We start from the raw sequence: 21,284 nt of genomic DNA on the forward strand, positions 1-21,284 counted from the left end.
AAAGGTGAAACCCTCCAAGTGTCACCTCCTGAAACCAAAGGTGCAGTACCTGGGACACGTGGTGAGTGCTGACGGAGTGGCTCCCGACCCTGATAAGATCACCGTGATTAAGGACTGGCCAAGATCCTCCAGCATAAAGGAAGTGCGGCAGTTCCTCGGGTTGGTAGGCTACTACCGAAGATTCATTCCCGGTTTCAACAAAATGGCAGCCCCTATGCAGGACCTCCTGATAGGTCAATCTCGGAAAGCCAAAAACCAGAAGCCGCCCTTCAGGTGGGAAAAGCTGGAAGAGGAGTCCTTCTGCCAGCTGAAGATGGCCCTCACGGGGGATGAAATCCTGGCATATCCAGACTACAGCCAGCCCTTTATCCTCCACACGGACGCAAGCAACATCGGGCTAGGAGCCGTACTGTCCCAGATCCAGCAAGGGAAAGAACGAGTAATCGCTTACGCTAGCCGAAAGCTACGACCCACCGAGAGGAACCCTGAGAATTATAGCTCATTCAAGCTGGAGTTCCTGGCAGTAGTGTGGGCAGTGACCGACCGTTTCAAGCATTACCTTGCCTCCTCCAAATTCATCGTGTACACGGATAACAACCCGTTGACACACCTGGACACTGCAAGGTTCGGTGCTCTGGAACAGAGATGGATGGCTCGCCTGTCCAACTTTGAATTCACCATCAAATACCGGGCAGGACGCTCAAATGCCAACGCGGATGCCCTGTCTAGAATGCCGAACTTACCGGACGTAGGGGAAGATCCAGAAGATCTGGAAGAAGTTGAGCTCCCTGCGTTCCACCGTCATGGGATTACCCTGTATTTCCACCGTGTGAAGGACAGGCGCTCCGCGACGTTCAATCCCTTGCCCCACTACAACTGGGTGGAGACGCAAGACAGTGATCCTGCAGTCCGTCTGGTGAAGGAAATGCTGACCCAAGCCGATGCCAGTCTGGACCCAGACGCCCCAGAAGAGACTAAGCAACTGTGGAAGGAGAAAAGTAGGCTGTTCCTCTACAGGGAGAAGTTGTGCCGGAGAATGGTTAACTCTCGAACACATGAGTTGACCTGGCAGGTAGTGGTCCCCAGATGAGACGCGGCTATGATTCTGGAGGCGTACCACAACGGAGCAGGACATTTCGGGTGGAAGAAGCTGGAGTTCTTGTTGCGTGAACGGTTCTACTGGGTAGGCATGAGAGGAGCCATCGAGAGGTGGTGCAGAGACTGTTGACCGTGCCACCTAAGAAGGAAGGACCGTGCCAGCCAGAAGACTCCCTTGCAGCCCATCATCACCCGACAGCCACTGGAACTGGTAGCCCTGGACCATGTGAAACTGGCTCCAATCAGATCTGGGTATGTCTACGCCCTCACAATCGTAGATCATTACTCCCGGTTCCTGGTGGTGGTCCCGGTCAAGGACTTAACGGCTCAAACAGCAGCTAGAGCCTTCCAGCAGCACTTCTGCCATCCACACGGGTACCCGGACCAAGTGCTGACAGACCAAGGGCCAGCCTTTGAAGCGGAAGTCTTCCAGGAGTTCTGCAACCTGTATGGCTGCACGAAGATAAGAACAACGCCCTATCACCCACAAACTAATGGACTCTGCGAGAAGATGAACCAGGTGGTGATAGACCTCCTGAAAACATTGCCCCTGGAAGAACGCAGTCTGTGGCCTGAGAAGCTGCCCGATCTGGTGGACCTATACAACCACATCCCTGTAGGTTCTACCAACTGTACCCCGGCTTACCTAATGAGAGCGAGGCCTGGTAAGCTGCCTATCGACCTTGATATGGGAGTCCTGACGCCCGAGGACACCTCGCCAGAGGCAGACTGGGATACAGGACGGCAGCAGCAGTATCGGAAAGTGCAGGAGAGCGTGGAGCGAAGTCTGTCTCAAGCTAGAGAAAGGCAAGAGAAGGCTTATAATCAGTATGCTCCCACTGTTCCCCTGGTACCTGGAGAGCAGGTCTTGAAGAGGAAAAGACGGCTCCACAAGTTGGACGACCAGTGGGAGAAGGACCCGTACACCGTACTACCATCAAGCCATGAGAACCCAAAGATTTGCGTGATCAGTAAGGATGGAGGAGAAACCACAGCCGTTGTCTCCAGAGACCACCTGAAGAAGTGTCCCGAACAGCTGCAAAACCCTGAAGAAGAAGATCAAGAAAACCCTCGACCCGCAGAGGAAAGGGAAGAAATGATCAGGACTGTACTCGGAGACTTCCCCCGGTCTTGGACACAAGTAAACGGTGCTGTCGTGGTACCCGTCCTCACCTTTCTCCAGCCAGCCCCACAAGTGCCTACAGAGGAGCCAGTAGAGCTGGAAAAGCAGCCGGCCCAAGAGGCAGAAGAGTCCACGCCAGCAGTACAGGAGGATCAACCCTCTGCTAGTAGTGAGCCTGCCGTGCCCCTAGTGAGCCAAAGAGTGCGCAGAAAGCTGCCCAGCCTGCCCATAACACCTCCTACACCCTGTAGTGCAGGACCAGTTAGTGAGCTCCATAGGTCCGCTAGGGTTACCAGAGGCCAGATGCCCGTACGTTGGAGAATCTAAGTTGGCTAGTTGCTTTAACTATTTTATGTTTACCTGTTTTGTTGTAGCGTTGCTAATTATGTTTTTCAGTTACAGATTTCTTTATATGGACTGACAGGTTATGGACAGTGAGTAACCGGAACTCTGTTGTAAATATGTTTGGAGCGTAACCCAGGAATGGACTAAGACTGTTGAAGACTCGGGGCAGGACAGACCCCTACCTGGTTACGGCTCCCTGTTCTTTGGTGAAATGGACACCCTTATTGCTTCCCGGTTACGGACACGCCGTGACCATCTCATGTATTTAATTGTTATTGTTTATACCCTGTTATGTTTTGAAAAAAAAAAAAATATATGTTTAGTCCGGGAGTACTAAATTTCACTAGGGGGGAATGTGGCACCCCAGGGGTCTGGTTTCCACAGTAATACCAGTATTACGTCTGTGAGCAGGTGGGAGGTCTCCTGGGCAGGAATCCTAAGCATGCCACACCTCCTGCCCAGGCCTGGGAGGGGAAGAACTTCCCCTACATAAACTGGGGCTGAGGCAGGGTTAGGGAGAGGAGTGCCAGACAGAGACGGAGTCTAGTCTGGACACGCAGAAACAGGGACAAACAGACATCAGGAGCTCTGTAGGAGCCAAGGAGAAGCGCCAGGGGCTGGAGCTGTGCAGAGTTCGCCCTGGGAGAAGGTACTAAAACCGGACACAGGAGTCCGAGGCTGTGGGGACTAAGATATACCCAGCAGCAGAATCCATCCGGCAGGGGATTCCAGGTCCTCTGGCCATAAAAGCCCGGAGGCTCAGTCACAACGAAGGGACCAGCACCGCCATCCCGGAGCAGAGGCTAACAGGAGGCCCCAGGTCACCAGCCATACGGGTGAGCACCACACGGTATACCCAGGGACGTGGGCTACTTGTAACTGCTGAAAGCAGGGTAGCCAGGAAGGGTACAGACTAACGGGAAGGCCTACAACTCCACCTGGCCAGGGGAACTCCGGCTTACTCGCAGACTAACCAGGCCCCAACTACTAGCCAGTACTCCCGGGGGAATTTGCCTTGTACCATCAGTAAAGGCCCTGAACTGTACCCTCGCGTCTCCGTGCTTCCTTGTCGCACCGTTAGTGCTGGGACATCCACACCATCACTCCCAACATCACCCACATCTGCTGCCCTGAGGCCATACCTCTCCCGTTGGGGGTTATATCAACATTGCTGCACACCTATACCACCGGCCTCAGCGGTCTGCCCTGCAGCGGCGGTTTCATAACCGCATTCAACGGGTGGCGTAGTCGGACACTAATACCATCATACCAATAACTGCCACTTAGTTTGACCACCCTGGGCGCGGACCGGGTCACCGCCACACGAAGACTACTACCCCCATCGGATCCGGCTCCGGGTATCCCCCGCGCGCACGCGCGCCGCACTACAGCACTGGCCCAGGGGGCGAGTCAAATACAACTCAGAAAAAAAAGCTGTGGACTGGCTCCATACCGTCCCTGGCCACCTTCACTTGACCACGTGTTTGTGGGTAGGCGGTTTTTCCCAGTAAGTGCACTGTGGAGGGCACGGGTAATGTTGTGGGACCCGTGCTTGTGGAAGGTACCGGGATAAATAGTGGCGGCTGGGGACCAAGTGTGGATACCCGGTCGCCGCTGCCATAAGATTGTGTACAGCTTCCACCTCCACAAGCATAAAAGGCCACATTTAAAGTGCAAGCAGCTGTAAAAAATTTGGCAGTATAGTATTGCAGCCTGTGGGTGGGTGGGTGACTGGCTGCATACTTGCGCTTGCATTCCAAGGAATGGGGTAGGGACAACTGAACGCTGCACTGGGACAAGGACGTGGATGGTGATTGTTCAAAGTCTGCAATGACAGGTGCATGGCGGGAGGCATCTTCACATGCGCCAAAGATCACTTATGATAGGCACACTTTAAGCAGTGACCATGCTGTTCCCAGGTCTTTTCAGCACTGTATGGATGTATCTGATGATGTGTCACACACCACATGGCCACATAAGGTTGTAAAATGTTAAATTGACATTTCCCAGTGAATGCATTTGTCTTGGTTGAAAGCAATGCAAAAGTGCAAAAACGCATCAAAAACGCTACGTGTGAACATAGCCCAAGGTGTGGAGGAGTATTTTTGTTTTTGGTTATTTATTTTGCCTTATATACAAGTCGTTACCCTGGAAAGGATGTTTCTTAACATATTTCCCAGGAAAATCCATTTTGGATTCGTTTTTGTATGTTTTATTTTGAGTCCGTAAAAGTGGCGTAATACCTCTGACAGCGTTGCTGACAGCAGTGACCTGGGAGTCAGAAATTCTTCCAGGGCTCTTCCCCATGCTGTTCCCATGTCATTTGAGCACTGTTCCCATCGATATGGGCAAATTTTAGGCCCTCTGCAGACCGCCGGGGGGAGCCGCCTGAAAAACGTTCGAGTTTCCCATACACTTACATTGGGCTTGTTGCTTTGGTCGAGCACCCGACTACTGTTAAAAGGCATATATATTGATGTTAAGGGGTTAAAATACCTCTGACAGTTCTAATTTACAATGAAAATTTCATACATGTTAACATTATCTTTTAATTTTAAACATATACTATTTTTTATAATATGGAACTTAACATATATCCGTATTATTTCCACAGTCTTTGTGGGAATTTGTAGTCACAGAGTGTTAACATCAAATTGTCTTGAGAAAAGACCCTGGTGGCACTGAAATATTTATGCTACATGTAATCAATAAATCTTGTTTTCACTGCATGAAACCTTTTGAGCACCAATCTGTTCACCCAGATATGGAAATACATGTACATACTCAATGGCAGATGTTGCTTTTATTAAAATACATCAATATTCCATTTTCTCCAGATGTCTAAAATGTGTTCATTTTACAAAATCTACATTTTTTGTGATTGAAACACGATACTTGTACAAGCTAACAAGTGCAGTACAGATATTACAGTAACTATTTTATTTCATACAATTCATTTGTACAAGCCCCAAACACACAATCCCAGAGATTGTTTTATTTTCTTATGCTGCCTCTTTGCATGGATGTCACAAAATCCAAACTAGTATTTGCAACATACAATTATTTATATTTTCGTTACATTGTAGGAAACCTTGTTATAAGTTAATAAGTGGTGACAATATGTAGCTTGAATAAAAACAGATACATGATCCCATCAGGCCACATCTGCATCTTCAATGGGGTTGTTTCAAGTTGGCCTTTTGAGAGTAGACCTCTCGGCTTCTTCCCAGCTTCATGCTTTCGAGGGGCTGGGGTGCTCATGAATTCTTGACAGTATGAATCAGCTGCATTGAAGTACTAATCTTTTCTGTGAGATCTATCATGATGAAAGTAGAGGCAATGTTGCCTATGCTACATTGAAGGTGCACTGGGCACCAACTAATAGCTTGTAAGCACTGTACTTTGGAGATTGTCCACTGCAGAGGTGGACGGTAACCTAGGCACTGAGCAATGCCCAAATGTAAAAAAAAATTCCTGTTTTCCAGAACACAGAGGATTTTAAATAAGAGGTAAATTAATAAGTTACTTGCTTCTTCCAGCCCTTTGAAATTTTAAGAACTAAAGAAGAACCCACTAAAAAGGAATTGTCAGCTCACCTAATGTTTTATTTTCCTAAGTGCTTGTATTGCTTTTCCTCTGATATTCTACCTTAGAATGTATGACTAAATAGGTAGTGATGAGTGAGCACTAAAATGCTTGGGTACTCATTACTCGGGTCAAATCGTAATGCTCGGATGCTTGACCCGAGTAACGAGTACAATGTAAGTCAATGGGAAACACAAGCATTTTTCCAAACCCACTTCCCCCGGAGGGCTGGAGGGGGCTTAAAAATTGGTCAGATTGATGGAAATAGCACTGAAATGACATGAAAAGAGCATGGGGAAGACCCCTGGAAGCATTTCTGAATCCCAGATCACTGCTGTGAACAATGTTGTTAGAGTATTAGACCACTTTTACAGACTGACAATAAAATATACAAAAACAAAACCAAAATGGATTTTCCTGGAAAAAATGTTAAGAGACATTCTTTCCAAGGTAATGACTTGTATATAAGGCAAAATAAATAACCAAAAACAAAAATGCTCCTCCACACCTTGGGCTACAGTGGATAAAAAAAGTATTTAGTCAGCCTCCAATTGTGCAAGTTCTGTTTGAGGTTGCGGACAGGTGTCTTTTATACTGATAACAAGTTCAAACAGGTGCTAGTACTACAGGTAATGAGTGGAGGACAGATCAGCCTCTTAAAGAAGAAGTTACAGGTCTCTGAGAGCCAGAAATCTTGCTTGTTTGTAATTGACCAAAACTCCACCGAAATTTGAAAAAAAATTCTTTCCAAATCAATGTGATTTTCAGGATTTGTTTTCTCATTTTGTCTCTCATAGTTGAGGTCTACCTATCATGTAAATTACAGGCCTCTCTCATATTTTTAAGTGGGAGAACTTGCACAGTTGGTGGCTGACGAAATACTTTTTTTCCCCATTGTATGTTCAAACTTAATTAGCACATCCTGTTTAATTTATGAAGGAGGGACTCTGAAAGTCACAAAGCCTATTTTTACAGGGTCATCAGGTGGCACTTACTATTGTTAGTGGGCCAGCAGTCAGCCCTCACTATTGTTAGAGGGCCATCAGGCAGCTATACTTTGCATAGCTGTATATTGCAACTGCATTATAACGTATCCATCAGAGGTGGTCAATTTTTTTTTTCGTATATATTCTGTAAAGTTGGAAATTTGGATGTTCAGCAGGCAGTCCTCACAATTTATGGATGTCCAGCAGGCAGCCTCCACAATTTATAGAGTGCCAGCAGGCGGCCTCTACTATTTTTTAGAGGGCCAGCAGACGTCTTGGGGACAGATGATACCAAGATAGAGCTTTTTGGTAAAGCACATCATTCAAATGTTGACTGTAAATGGAATGAGGCCTGCAAATAAAAGAACACAGCACTTACAGTCAAATATGACTTCAATAGCTTACCCGTACACGAATTTCAGATAAGAGAGGTAATATTGAAGAATAAAAAATAAATTTTAACTGGCTCCAAAGATGTTTTTTTGGTACATTGAAGCACCAAACTGTGGAGGAACGCAAGCAACTCTGCCTGCTTTGATGAATTTCTGAGTGCAGACTATATTAAAAAACATGAATCTGTCAATGAGTGCAAGGAAAGAATCAATCAAGTTATGCACGGTAGAAGATATGTGTGTGACCAGAATGAACACTCATTTCCAGCTGATGATATCTTGCACCTATTTTGTAAAAGCAGCTAACAGCGGTATCAATAGGGAATAGGATAGATTTTTTTTGCAACAGCATCCAGTATAAGGCAATAATCCCTTGCTGGATTTGTGTAATATGCTATCCATACTGCAATAGCTCACCCGTACACAAATTTCAAATAAGAGCGTTAATATTGTAGAATTATTATTATTTATTTATATAGCACCATTGATTCCATGGTGCTGTACATGAAAAGGGGTTACATACAAAATACAGATATCACTTACTTTAACAAATAAACAATGATAGACTGGCACAGAAGGAGGAGGACCCTGCCCTTGCGGGCTTACATTCTACAGGATGGTGGGGAAGGAGACAGTAGGTGGGGGGTTACAGCAGCTCCGGTGTTGGTAAGGCAGCAGATCCAGTAGTGTGAGGAGGTAGCGGGGTCATGTAAGGCTGTAAGCTTTCTTGAAGAGGAGGGTTTTCATTTTTTTTCTGAATGATCCAGGTGTAGTGGATATTCGGACGTGTTGGGGCACAGAATTCCAGAGGATGGGGGACATTCGGGAGAAGTCTTGGAGGCGATTGAGTTAGAAACAAATAAAGGAGAGAAGGTGGTCTTGAGAGGACCGGAGATTACGTGAGTGAAAATATAGGGAGATTAGTTCAGAGATGTACCTAGGAGAAAGGTTATGGATTGCTTTGCAGGTCAGTGTTAGTAGTTTGAAGTGGATACGCTGAGGAAATAGGAGCCAGTGAAGGGATTTGCTGAGGGGGGAAGCGGAGGAGTGACAAGGAGAGAGATGAATTAATCGGGCGGCAGAATTAAGAACTGACTGGAGAGGTTCCAATGTGAAGAATGGCACCAGAGGGACCCCGCAGAATCCCACCGCTGCCACCAATTGTGAAGAATGGCACCAGAGGGACCTCACAGAATCCCACCGCTGCTACCAATTGTGATGGAGGCACACCCCGCCACCAGCCTGACGTCAGTATTACGTCAGACGGATCTGCCCTTTGCACCAACGTGACGTTCGGCACGCCCTCGAGGACGCGTAAGGTCAGATTGGTACAGTTCTACACAGACAACCCCTGTCTACACGGTACAAAAAGGCACCAGAGAGTGAGAAGAGGTGGCCCACTCAGTCACTGATGTGGCACCACACTCGCTCACACCCCTGACAGGCTGAAAGGCTCCTTAACTAGAATATAGAACCGATTTGAATTGGCCTTCCCATTATTAAGGTGTGGGTTTCCTATACTGTTATTGCATACCCAATAAGTGCAAGGGCTGCCAAAAATTAGGATGCACTATGATACCAATTTGAAGAGATGTAGTGAAGGGCCTCAGAAGAATTATTTTAAAATTATTAAATAGTGGGCCTCCTATACTATTATTGCATATGCAGTAAGTTCAAGGGCTTCCAAAAATTAGGATGCACTCCAATATCAATATGAAGAGACGCAGTGAAGGATCTCAGAAATGTTTTAAAAAAATTATTAAATAGTGAGCCTCCTATACTATTATTGCATATGCAGTAAGTGCACGGGCTGACAAAAATTAGGACGCACTCCAATACCAATTTGAAGAGACGTAGTAAAAGGCCTCAGGAAAAAAATTTAAAAATTATTAAAGAGTGGGTCTCCTAGACTGTTATTTCGTATGCAGTAAGTTCAAGGGCTTCCAAAAATTAGGACACACTCCAATACCAATTTGAGGAGACGCAGTGAAGGGCCTCAGAAAAATAGTTTAAAAAATTATTAATGATTGGGTTTCTTCTAGTGTTGATCAAGCACTAAAATGCTCGGGTGCTTGAAGCTCAGGCCGAGCTCATTGTGATACTCGGGTGCTCGACCCGAGCAATGAGCGCAATGTAAGTCTATGGGAAACTCGAGCATTTTTCTGGCGGAACACCCCGGCGGTCTGCAGAAGGTCAAAAATTGCCCAAATCGATGGTAACAGTGCTCAATGAAACATGTCAGGCAGGCAGAATATATAGGCTGACAGGCAAGCAGGGTATATAGTAGGGTGTCATTTGCCGACACCGCATGCACAGGAGAATTCTCCCATGCTGTCAGTGACGTGCATGAGGTAAGTCGAGTTCATCTGGATGCCGGTCACAGCGAGACACTGAGGAGCGCAAGCACGCTTGCGCTTCTCACTGTCTCTGCGGCATGGCAAGCTGGATGGAAGCGTTCTGCTACATTCCAGACTGCCATCTCAATGTAGCAGAGCTGGAGCCGTCGTGGGAACCATGGAAAGGTAGGGATGAGGTTGGTTAATTATTTTACTTTTATTGCAGGAGACATGGGATTCAGCTGGATTGGGCAATATGGTAAGTAGAGTTAAATTTAAAATATTAAAGTATTGTGTGTTTATTTCAATTAAAATATTTTATTCTGGGTGTTGGTGTTTTTTTTTCACTTTCACTATGGGGTTAGTAATGGGGGCGTCTTATAAACGCCTCCCCATTACTAACCTGGATTTGATGTCAGCTGGCATTATAAGCTGACATCAACTCGAGCCCTATTACCCCGCTGTCACCGCTACAGGGCAGTGGGAAGAGCGAGGCTGTGGGGTGCCTGAGGGCTGGCATTTGTAGCCTGAGAGGGTGCCAATATTCATGGCACCGGGCTATTAATATCAGCCCCCAGCTGTCTGCCTAGCCTTTGCTAGCTATTAAAATAGGGGGACCCCACATAATTTTTTTTGGGTCCCCCATTTTAATAGCTAGTAAAGGCTAGGTATTCAGCTGGGGGCAGATATTAGTAGCCTGGGAAGCTCCGTGGGTATTTCCCCCTTCCCAGGCTTCAAACATCTGCCCCAGCCGTCTCCTTAACCTCTGCTAGAGACTAAAATTACGGGGAACCCCACTCCAATTTTTTTTTTAATAAATCCTTTATTTTAACACTAAATGACAAGTACAGTAACCAACACTGTCACTGTACTTATTATATATGTGACTGACATGTTTCTATCTATTTAATCTATGTGTGATGCTCTATTCTTTCTGCTCTAAATTGTCAGGTACCAATGTTATAACTGTATGCTGCTGATGTATTGCCCACTTTTCATGTTTCACTGAGCACTGTTGCCATCGATTTGGGCAATCACTGTAATGCCACAACCAACATGGCTGCGAGTGAGTGGCAGGCAATCCCTGCATGTTGATTGGCGCACTAAATAGCACCAAACATGCAGGACAGGATCCGAGCTCCCGCCCGAGCATCGCGCAAGTACTCTGCGAGCTCCGAGCATCTTGAGTACTGAGGTGCTCGGGCGAGTACCAAGCAGTGGCAAGCATGCTCGCTCATCACTAGTTTCTTCCACTAGTAATGCCTATGAACTAATTGAATGAGATGAAAAACATTTACCCCTCCGAGGTATACATATATATTTTATAGAATGTTAGAGGTATGCCTCTAAAAATAGTCCCTAGTGGCATCATAAACACTCTTAAAAAAAATTTGATTTGTAGGTGTTGAATAATGGTCACCCTGTTGATATGGTGGTGGAGAATGAGGATAAGGAGGTCGACATAAAATAGACAAAATCCTGAAGTGTATACTCATGTCTGGGTGTGAAAGGTTGCATGGGAATAGGCCCCCCAAAAAAACATTGGATTTGAGTTTATGTTCCGCTGCTATCATCCGGTGGTGTTGAGAAGTCTGGCCCAATCTTGTCCTTGTTCATTGTGATGAGTTAGCCTGTCAGCATTTTCAGCTGACATGTGGATGCGCCTATCAGTTATAATATCCCCGACGGCATTAAAAACCTACTCTGACAAAATGCTAGTGGAAGTGTAGGCCAGGAACTCTAAGATGTAGAGAGACAATTCATGCCATGTGTCCAGCTTGGATAACCAATAGTTGTCAGGCACAGAGGAATCACGGAAGACGCTGGTACGGTCACCTTGGTACTCCTTCAGCATCTTCCAAGACTTTTCACTCCTTGTCAGAGTACTCCGCACATCAGGTGCTGGGAGGATCTCTAAGAAGCAGGGTCTCTGGCGTGTCACTTCACTCACCCGCGCTGCGGCCGGTGCTTCCCTCCCCCGTGCTCAGCCTGCTTCCAGCAGGGCTTCCAGCCGTAATCTTAGGGCATGCGTGCGGGCGCTCCGGCCCTCTTAAAGGGCCATCGTGCGCACTTGCTATTACATCCAATGGCTGTGGGACATTATATATATATTGCTTCCTCCCCTCTGGGGAGGTGCCTGAGCAACCTTCCTGTTCTACAGTCTATGTTGTGACGGTTGTGTACTAGTTCATGCTACCAAGCCTGCTGCACTCTGGTGCAAACCAAACCTGCTGCACTTCGGTGCAAACTTTCTGCACTCTGGTGCAACCGTGCTGCACTCCAGTGCAAACTAGCCTGCTGCACTCCAGTGCAAACCAAGCCTGCTGCACTCCAGTGCAATCCTGCTGCACTCCGTTGCAATTAAGCCTGCTGCACTCCGGTGCAATCCTGCCTCGGTCCGTGGCACAGTGGTTCCACATATGTGACAGTTAGCTCAGGCCATGGAATCCACTAGGACCTGGCTCCCGTCTGATCAGACCATGTACCAAGAGCTCTGTCAACACAAATGCGTGTAGGAGAAATTGACAATGTAGTTACAGTCCCTGATCACCAAGCTGGAGGCTTTAAACATCTCACCTGAGTCCTCCCATGTGCAAGCAACCCTGTCATCTTCGGGACCTTCTTCGTCTGTTTGCTTTGTCCAAGGTTAAAGATCCCAACTTTCCACTCCACCACGTTTTGATGGCAATCCGAAGCTGTGCCAGGGGTTCATTAATCAGTGCCGGTTACATTTTGAACGTCTTCCTCACCTCTTCCCGTTGGACTGAACAAAGGTGGCATTCCTGATGTCACACCTTGGAGGCGAAGCCCTGGCATGGTTAAATCCATTATGGGAAAGAGAAGATCCGATCATCTCCAATTTGCCGGCATTCTTGGAGGCTTTTTGTAAAGTATTCAATGAACCTGCGCGAACCACTTCTTCAGCTTCCGCTCTTCTCCGTTTACGCCAGTCCAGCTCATCGGTGGGACAATACGCGGTACACTTTCGCACTCTGGCATCCCAACTCGGCTGTAATAACGAGGCACTGGTGGCGACGTTCTAGGAGGGGCTTTCCGGAAATATTGAGGATGAGCTAGCCGGTTGAGATCTACCAACTGAGGACCTGATTTCCCTCTCCATACATATAGACCTTAGTTTCCAGGAGCGTTTCCGGGAGGTGGCAAGTGAGAGAGGATCGCGGCCCCTGGCTCCATTCTTCCAAAGGCGGTCCCCTGGCTCCATCCTTGTTCCGAAGCCATCCCCTGTTGTGGCTTCTCCTGAGCCCATGCAGGTTGACCACTTTGCTCTTACTAAAGAGCAACAGAGGGATCGCTAAAGACCAGTGCCTGTACTGTGGAGACATAGGTCACTTCATTCCTGCCTGTCCGGTGAAGCCGGAAAACTCCAGCATCTAGGGTTGGTAGGAGAGACCTCCCTAGACAGAAAAGACACCTCTCTTCCCCTGACCCTTACTGTGGCCGTGGCAACTAGTGAATCCCAGTTTATTGAGACTGCGTATTTGGATTCCGGGGTAGTAGGAAATTTTATCCTCCAGGCTGTAGTGGATCGCTTCCAAATCCCAGTTCGTCCGCTCCAAAACCCTCTGGCAATAACATCTGTCGATGGGAGAACTCTTCGGGAGACCGTTTGTCTGATCACTGAGCCACTCGAGGCCCACATCGGGGTGCTTCATACTGAGAAGATTAAACATAACATCAAGTTGCACCTACCATTAAGTTCTGAGGAAAACAGTATTTTGCCAAAAAATATATAATCTTTATTGAACAGAATTAAAAAAATACCATATAATAAAAAAGTGCATACTATGAAAGCAATACATTAATACAGCAATTAGCCAAGTAATTAAGGTCCCTTACTTTTCAGGTCCCGTATGAATGATACCCAATAGAATCATCCAAAGTGCAGTTCAATAGAATTATCCAAAGTGCAGTGCAATAGACCAATAAATAGACAGTAAAGTGCTTGTGTGCAAAATATACCCGGACTCCCGCTACTTCCACTAGGTGGCAATATAGCCCTCCTTCTAGTGTAGTGCAAATCATAAGGTGTGCTTAACATGCATGTAGCAGGAGTCTCGTCATTGTATATTAGAACATTACCTGCAGTTAGATGAATGCTGTTAGTCTCGCTGCCCCAATGCGCGTTTCGTCCATATCTTCATCACGCCATCTGATCCAATCACGTTCGTGAAGCCTCGGGAGAGTCTCCTTTCTACATTGTTTTCGGTCGGCAACTCAAGGTTCCCCTCCCGGTGAAGGTTCCTTCTGATGTTCCTGCGTCAGATGTCCTCGCCAAGGATTTTCTAAAGTTGTCTTTCTCCTACTCTTCATTATCTCTCAATCTACATTGAGATGAGATGAGGTTGGGCTGTGTAGCATCACCCTGTATGGTTCCTTCCTCCATCTCATCATGCTCCACCTGCAAAGCCTCCTCTTAATTGTGAGCAGCGAGCGTTTCAGAAGGTAGAGAAGCGGGAGGGTGATGCTAATTATAGCATCATCGCCGCTCACCATCTTGGTGGAGTTCTCAAAGTTTTGGAGAATGGCACAGATGTCAGACATCCATGCTCACTTATCAGCTCTTATGTGCTGAGGCTGACCATAATACCGATGGGCATGTTGAAGCTGGTACTCAACAACTGCCGTCTGCTGCTCACAAATCCTTCCCAACATATGCAACGTTGAGTTCCAATGTGTTGTGACATCGCACACTAGTCGGTGAGCTGGACGCTGCTAACGCTGCTGAAGTACTGTCAGGGCGGCGAAAAACTTTTGGAAATTGGCACACAAGCGGCGTACTTTCACAAGCAGCTCAGGCAGATCTGGGTAGGTTTCAAGAAACCGCTGAACCACTAAGTTGAACACATGGGCCAGCATTGTAGGTGTGCGATGTTGCCAAGCTTCTGAGCTGCCACCAGTTTCCTGGCATCATCACACACAAACATGCCTGGCTGTAGGTTCAGCGGTGAGAGCCACAGACCTATATTCTTTTTCTTTTTAGGAAGTAGGTGGCATATTCTCTACCAGTACACATTTTAACCTTTAGTTTGTATTTCATGGTTTGTTTTACTTACTCTGGGATCTCTTTTATTTCAGCACACTTTCCCTTCTGCAGGTTATATGCATTCTGCTCTGCCCTTCTATTCTTTAGGAGGAACATTAAGAACTCGATGGCCTTTCAGGCAGTGTAGATCAGATTTGCCATCATCTTTTCTGTGGTTAGGGCTATCTCAGCTCACGCAGGAACCATTAGGGACTATGAGGTCAGAATCTCTAGTCTGTTCAGGAACCGGCAGTGTCATTTGCAGTTTTTATTGTGTTATCTATTCTTCTTTGTAAGTAGCTACACTATCATAACGCTCAGTTTTCATTTGAGGGTATTCACATCCTAATTGGAATAACAGTTTAGGAATTGCAGCTCTTTAATATATTGCTGCCTTTTTTAAAGGGGACCAAAAGTAATTGGACAACTATTTCAAAAGCCCTTTAGTGGGATGCATGGTCTATTCCCTTGTTAATCCATCATCAATTAAGCAGGTAAAAGGTCTGAAGCTCATTTCAGGTGTGGCATTTGCATTTGGAAGCTGTTGCTGTGAACCCACAACATGTGGCCAAAGCAGCTCTCAATTGAAGAGAAACAGACTATCATTAGGCTGAATAAAAAGAAGAAATCCAACAGAGAGATAGCAGAAATGTTAGGAAATGTCAAATCAACAGTTTGGCACATTTTGCAAAAAAATATTGCATTGTTGAATTTGAGAACTCAAAAAGGCCTAGACGTTCACAAAAGACAACAGTGGTGGATTATCGCAGATTCCTTTCCATGGTGAAGGAAAAATCCCTTCACATTATCCCCCCAAGTGAAGGACGCTCTCCAGGAAGTAGATGTTTCAGTATCTAACTCTACCAAATAGAGAAGACTTCATGAGGTCAAATACAGAGGGTTCATCACAAGGTGAAACCATTAATCAGCATTAAAAATAGAAAGGTAGATTAAACTTTGCTAAAAAAAAACATCTAAAGAATCCAGCCCAGTTTTGGAAAAACATTGTTTGGACAGATGAAACTAAGATCAACCTGTAACAAAATGATGAGAAGAAAGTATGGAGAAGATTTGAAACTGCTCATACTGGTAGACCGCACTTCTTGGTGTTCACTGAATAATCTGTAAAATATTGTTCAGTACACATTGGCTGCCATTCCTCTTGGCAGCATATGTTCTTTTTACAAAGGATGATAAGCTGGTGAGAATGATGATGTTTTGGGGAAGTCAAAAGATCATTTCAATTGATGAACTAACATTTAGCTTGTTCAGCAGGTGACCAGCACAATTCTGCATGTTTATAGTGAAACGAGCATTCAGTGTAAAATCCTTTAGTCCTTGTAGACTGAGACCCTTGAGATGCAGGGGGAGTGTTATAGGAAGAATTAAAGCTGTGGGGATTGGGTCCTTGATTATACTGAGATAAAGTTGTTGGAGTAAGAACTAAGAGGAGGAAGGTTGCCTATCAACTGATGGAAAATAGTGAGCAAGGCTGACAACTGTATTAAATGATATAGATCATGCTATAGACATTTATAAATCACATTCTTACATATGCAGCATGTTTAATGTAACACACAAGCAATTCACCTTACCATGATAAAATAAATTTTGATGCAGAAAAATGTACCTAAAACACTTAACACAGCCCAAGTCATTGAACATGTCAAGGTGTCAAGTTAAAATTTTTGTATTAAGATATCTTGCTGAATGGTGCCATGAGTGTCATCTTAGTAAATGCATCACTAGATGCAAATAACAAAATGTTATGTATCCTCAACATACTCTACAGTTGTTGCAAGTGTCAAATAAAAAGCCAACACACTATGCTATTTTCGAAGCAGCCCTTGGCACCTTATGCAAATAATTTAATATACTGTTTATTAATAAGTATTTTAATAGTGCTCTAAGTAAAAAGCAGAGGAACACTACAGTAGATTAGTGGCATAGCATGCCGTGGCTGTTAGTTTAGTGTTGCCACACTAGGTAATACAGGTGCATCTCACTAAATTAGAATATCATCAAAAAGTTAATTTATTTCAGTTCTTCAATAGAAAAAGTGAAACTTGTATATTATATAGAGTCATTACAAACAGAGTGATCTATTTCAAATGTTTATTTCTGTTAATGTTGATGATTATGACTCACAGCCAATGAAAACACAAAAGTCATTATCTCAGTAAATTAAAATAATTACCAAAAAACACCTGCAAAGGCTTCCTAAGCATTTAAAAAGGTCCCTTAGTCTGTTTCAGTAGGCTCCACAATCATGGGGAAGACTGCTGACTTGACAGATGTCCAGAATTCATTGTCATTGACACACTCCACAAGGTCCCAGAGTTCCAATTTTCATTTGGAAATCAAGGTCCCAGAGTCTGGAGGAAGAGTGGAGAGGCCACAATCCAAGTTGCTTGAGGTCTAGTGAGAAGTTTCCACAATCAGTGATGGTTTGGGGATCCATGTCATCTGCCGATGTAGGTCCACTCTGTTTTATCAAGACCAAAGTCAGCGCAGCCGTCTACCTGTAAATTTTAGAGCACTTCATGCTTCTCTCTGCCGACAAGCTTTTTGGAGATGGAAATTTCATTCTCCAGCAGGACTTGGCACCTGTCCACACTGCCAAAAGTACCAATAACTGGTTTAAAAGCAACAGTATCACTGTGCTTGATTGGCCAGCAAACTCGCCTGACCTTAACCCCATAGAGAATCTATGGGGTATTGTCAAGAGGAAGATGAGAGACACCACACCCAACAATGCAGACTAGCTGAAGGCTGCTATCAAAGCAACCTGGGCTTCCATAACACCTCAGCAATGCCACAGGCTGATCGCCTCCATGCCACGCCGCATTGATGCAGTAATTGATGCAAAAGGAGCCCCAACCAAGTATTGAGTGCATTTACTGAACATACATTTCAGTAGGCCAACATTTTAAAAACATTTTTCAAGCTGTGGTTATAAAGTATTCTAATTTACTGAGATAACGACTTTTGTGTTTTCATTGGCTGTAAGCCATAATCATCAACATTAACAGAAATAAACACTTGAAATAGATCACTCTGTTTGTAATGACTCTATATAATATATGAGTTTCACTTTTTGTATTGAAGAACTAAAATAAATTAACTTTTTGATGCTATTCTAATTTAATGAGATGCACCTGTATATCAAAGCCACCTAATATCTGGGTTGATGACATTCATTTATTTTTAAATATTGCAATGTGATGTACTTCGAAATGTTTTGCATGAGTTTACATTCTTGTAACTATTCTTTATACCTGTTAACCTGACATTTGGTTCTACCAAACCAAAGTTCAGATTGGGGCTAAAACATATTACTGTTCTCCAGACTAAAGAATAGTTGCACACTTGCTGCCTAAAAAAGTTTTATGTGTGCAATGTGCATTCAAGTGTTTGAGTTATAAACAGTGCTTAACTTATGTTTGTGCAGTTTTGTGCATCACTTTTTGAAAAAGAGTGTTCCAGGTTGACAAAATTAATGACCTATCTTAGGAAACCCTGGCTAATCTTCTGACTGTAAGAATGTACTGCCGCCTCCCATTCATTGTTAGCAGGCACAGTTTCATACTTTTCATAGTACAATGTAGCACCATGGCGTAGCACCATGGCGTAGCACCGTGGCACATTCAGTCAGCTCACTTGTAGGAATGTCAGAAGCTTAACTTAGAGTACTTTCCCAACTACAGGCCATCAATGTTGTAGTCTTGGAAAACTCTTTAAGCATATATTACATAACATTGACTTGTTTTATCACATAACATTGATTTGTTCTATGGGACTATTTAAACATTGTGTCTCTTTTATTTATATGTGACTGTATTTTATCATTTTTATTCCAACATTTTCCTTTTAGTTTCCAGGAATCAAAAACACAAGAGATTGTTATTATTTGTAAGGCATGTATGGTTATTACATTCATTGTAAGCAATTTTTGGCATCTTTGAAAGATGCATGTAATATATTTAGGTCATCTCTTCTAAAACAGTATGTTAAATGAAGCCCAAAGGGGCTATGCTTCAGATTTTAAATAGGCAACAAAAAAATAAGTTTAGCAAAGCACAAGCAAGAAAAGTCCTCTATGGACGCTTATCTTCTTCAGATTCAGCAAGACTTTAACAAATGAAATAATGCATAAATACACTGCAAGCAGAAAAGTAAAAATGACCTAATTCAATATAAATGCTGAAATAAGCAAACAACACTTTGAAAAGTACACAAATAGCTTTTAATCCAGTATTTCATGAAGCTCTTTTTTTCAAATAACTGAAATAATAAAAAAAATAAATTATACTCTTACAATGTATTTGATTTTTTTAATATACTTTTAAGAACACCAGAAAACTAGAAATAATGTAGTGAACAACAAAATTTGGCCATTCTGCATACACATACTAACCTACAATATACTAATTTTGTTCATCAGAATTACTGAAGTGATGACAACATTTTATTAAGTTTCCTAATAATGCATGACCCCCAAGCTGTCTGATGCATACAGTAGCACATGGCCTAACGTTAAGCAGTAGCTGTCACAAGGCTTTGGTAGTCTTTGTTGATGTTAAGTCTTTATTAGAGCCATTAAAACAGACGTAATTAATGAAACATATTAATGAAAAATAGTTGAGGTATGGAAGGTGCAGGAAGAAAAAACTGGATGCGTTTCGAACACGTAGTGTGTTCTTAGACTCAAACTGTTTTAATGGCTCTAATAAAGACTTTATAATTTATATCAACGAAGCTGTATCTTTTTCCTTCCAAAGCCCTGTACATTCACATCCAGCAGAGACGAGATCTCAAGCTTTTCTCAATGGAATCCACCAGAAACTCATCTAGGGTGAGTTGAATATTTTTTTTATTTTTGGTTTATAAAGCAGGAGATGGCACACAGTGTCAGACAGTGTTAGACATAAGGGAAGACAGAAGGTGCATTCGAAAACCTCAAAGGCCATCAGCAGCCACACACGTCTGTTTGAATTTGGAACAATTAACAGTCCAAACTAATTTTTCAACAGAGGGATCCATGATAAGACAAGACAGAAGACGTAAGCAATCTGTTCCATTTGTGTGCTGTCTGCTTAGAACATGGAAGTGTAGGGGATGTGTGACCCCCTAGACACCTATGCATATTTTTCCAGTATTATGGACTAAAATACCTTTAAATGTCGCAGTTCGTAGTCGTGAAAAAAAGTTGTGACATTTGGTGTTTTTACACCAGTACCTGCCAGCGGTGCCTTCATTAAAGGGAATCTGTCAAAAGGTTTTTGCTGCTTAATCTGAGAGCAATGATTAGGACACGGTTAATGGTAGTAGCACTCTGAGCCAGGGCAAACCTCGGGGTGAAAATCAGGCGGGGGAACAAGGAACAATGGCCACTTCCCATATATATGGAACATATAGGTACTTGTCAGCTGAAGCATTGATGACAATGAAGATGATGATAATGATTCTGTGTTGGGGAAACCTGGGAGCCATACAGGGGTGGCAAGCAGTTGAGGTCATTAGAGGAGGATATTGCTGGCTTCGGTGATACACAGATTAGGCAACATGCATCAAAATCATCCTCTGGGGCCAAATCAGTTTTTCCTCTGGTGATTTCTGGAGCAGGTAATGCCTTATGTGCTTCTGGTGGAGGAGTTTTTACAGCACCAGGAAGGTCTGGTTGAGTTGGTGGCGAGTTGTATTTGTGGGTTTCTTTTGTGTGTGAGATTTTTTGCACATTGCTGCCAGATGATTCTTTGGCACTCTGCTATTGACTAGAAGACTCTTCATGAACACATGAAGCAACATCACCTGCTCATTTGGCAAAGTCAAGCAAACAGAACAGGTGTCCTCCAACCCCATCTTGTTATGATTGTCTTTCTGTGAGTCATGCTGCACTCTTAGCAGCACCTGTTTGGTGTCATCATCAACATCATTATCATTGTCATCATTCTCTACTGTGTGTCATACTCCAAATACGCTTTCTACTTTTCCGTCGAAATGGCAAATATCTGTCTCTGATTATGTATTGAGTAAACATTTATACATTCAAAGTCATTCATTAGTTTGCTAGCTAAATGCATGATGGAAATATTGGAATTCGAATGTACTATGAATAAACGCATGAAGATACCAGAAACATGTCAGTGATCGTAGTGGTCATATCAAGTGGATTTAAATTGTCTGTTTTTTTCTATGGATTCTCAATAAAGCATTATTAATTTTAGAGTTATGAATCTGTGGCATTCCTCCAACTTTTCCTTACGCATTTAATTGAAAGCCTACAATGGGATTGGCACCCATTATTCTGATTAGAATCGCTGGAAAATTATAGGCATAATAAGCTCGCTTCGCTTTCTTTTTCTTAATGTATTT

This window comes from Phyllobates terribilis, unplaced genomic scaffold, assembly GCF_046119375.1.
Source record: "Phyllobates terribilis strain yellow unplaced genomic scaffold, ASM4611937v1 Scaffold_1__5_contigs__length_1240528914, whole genome shotgun sequence".
NCBI lineage: Eukaryota > Metazoa > Chordata > Amphibia > Anura > Dendrobatidae > Phyllobates > Phyllobates terribilis.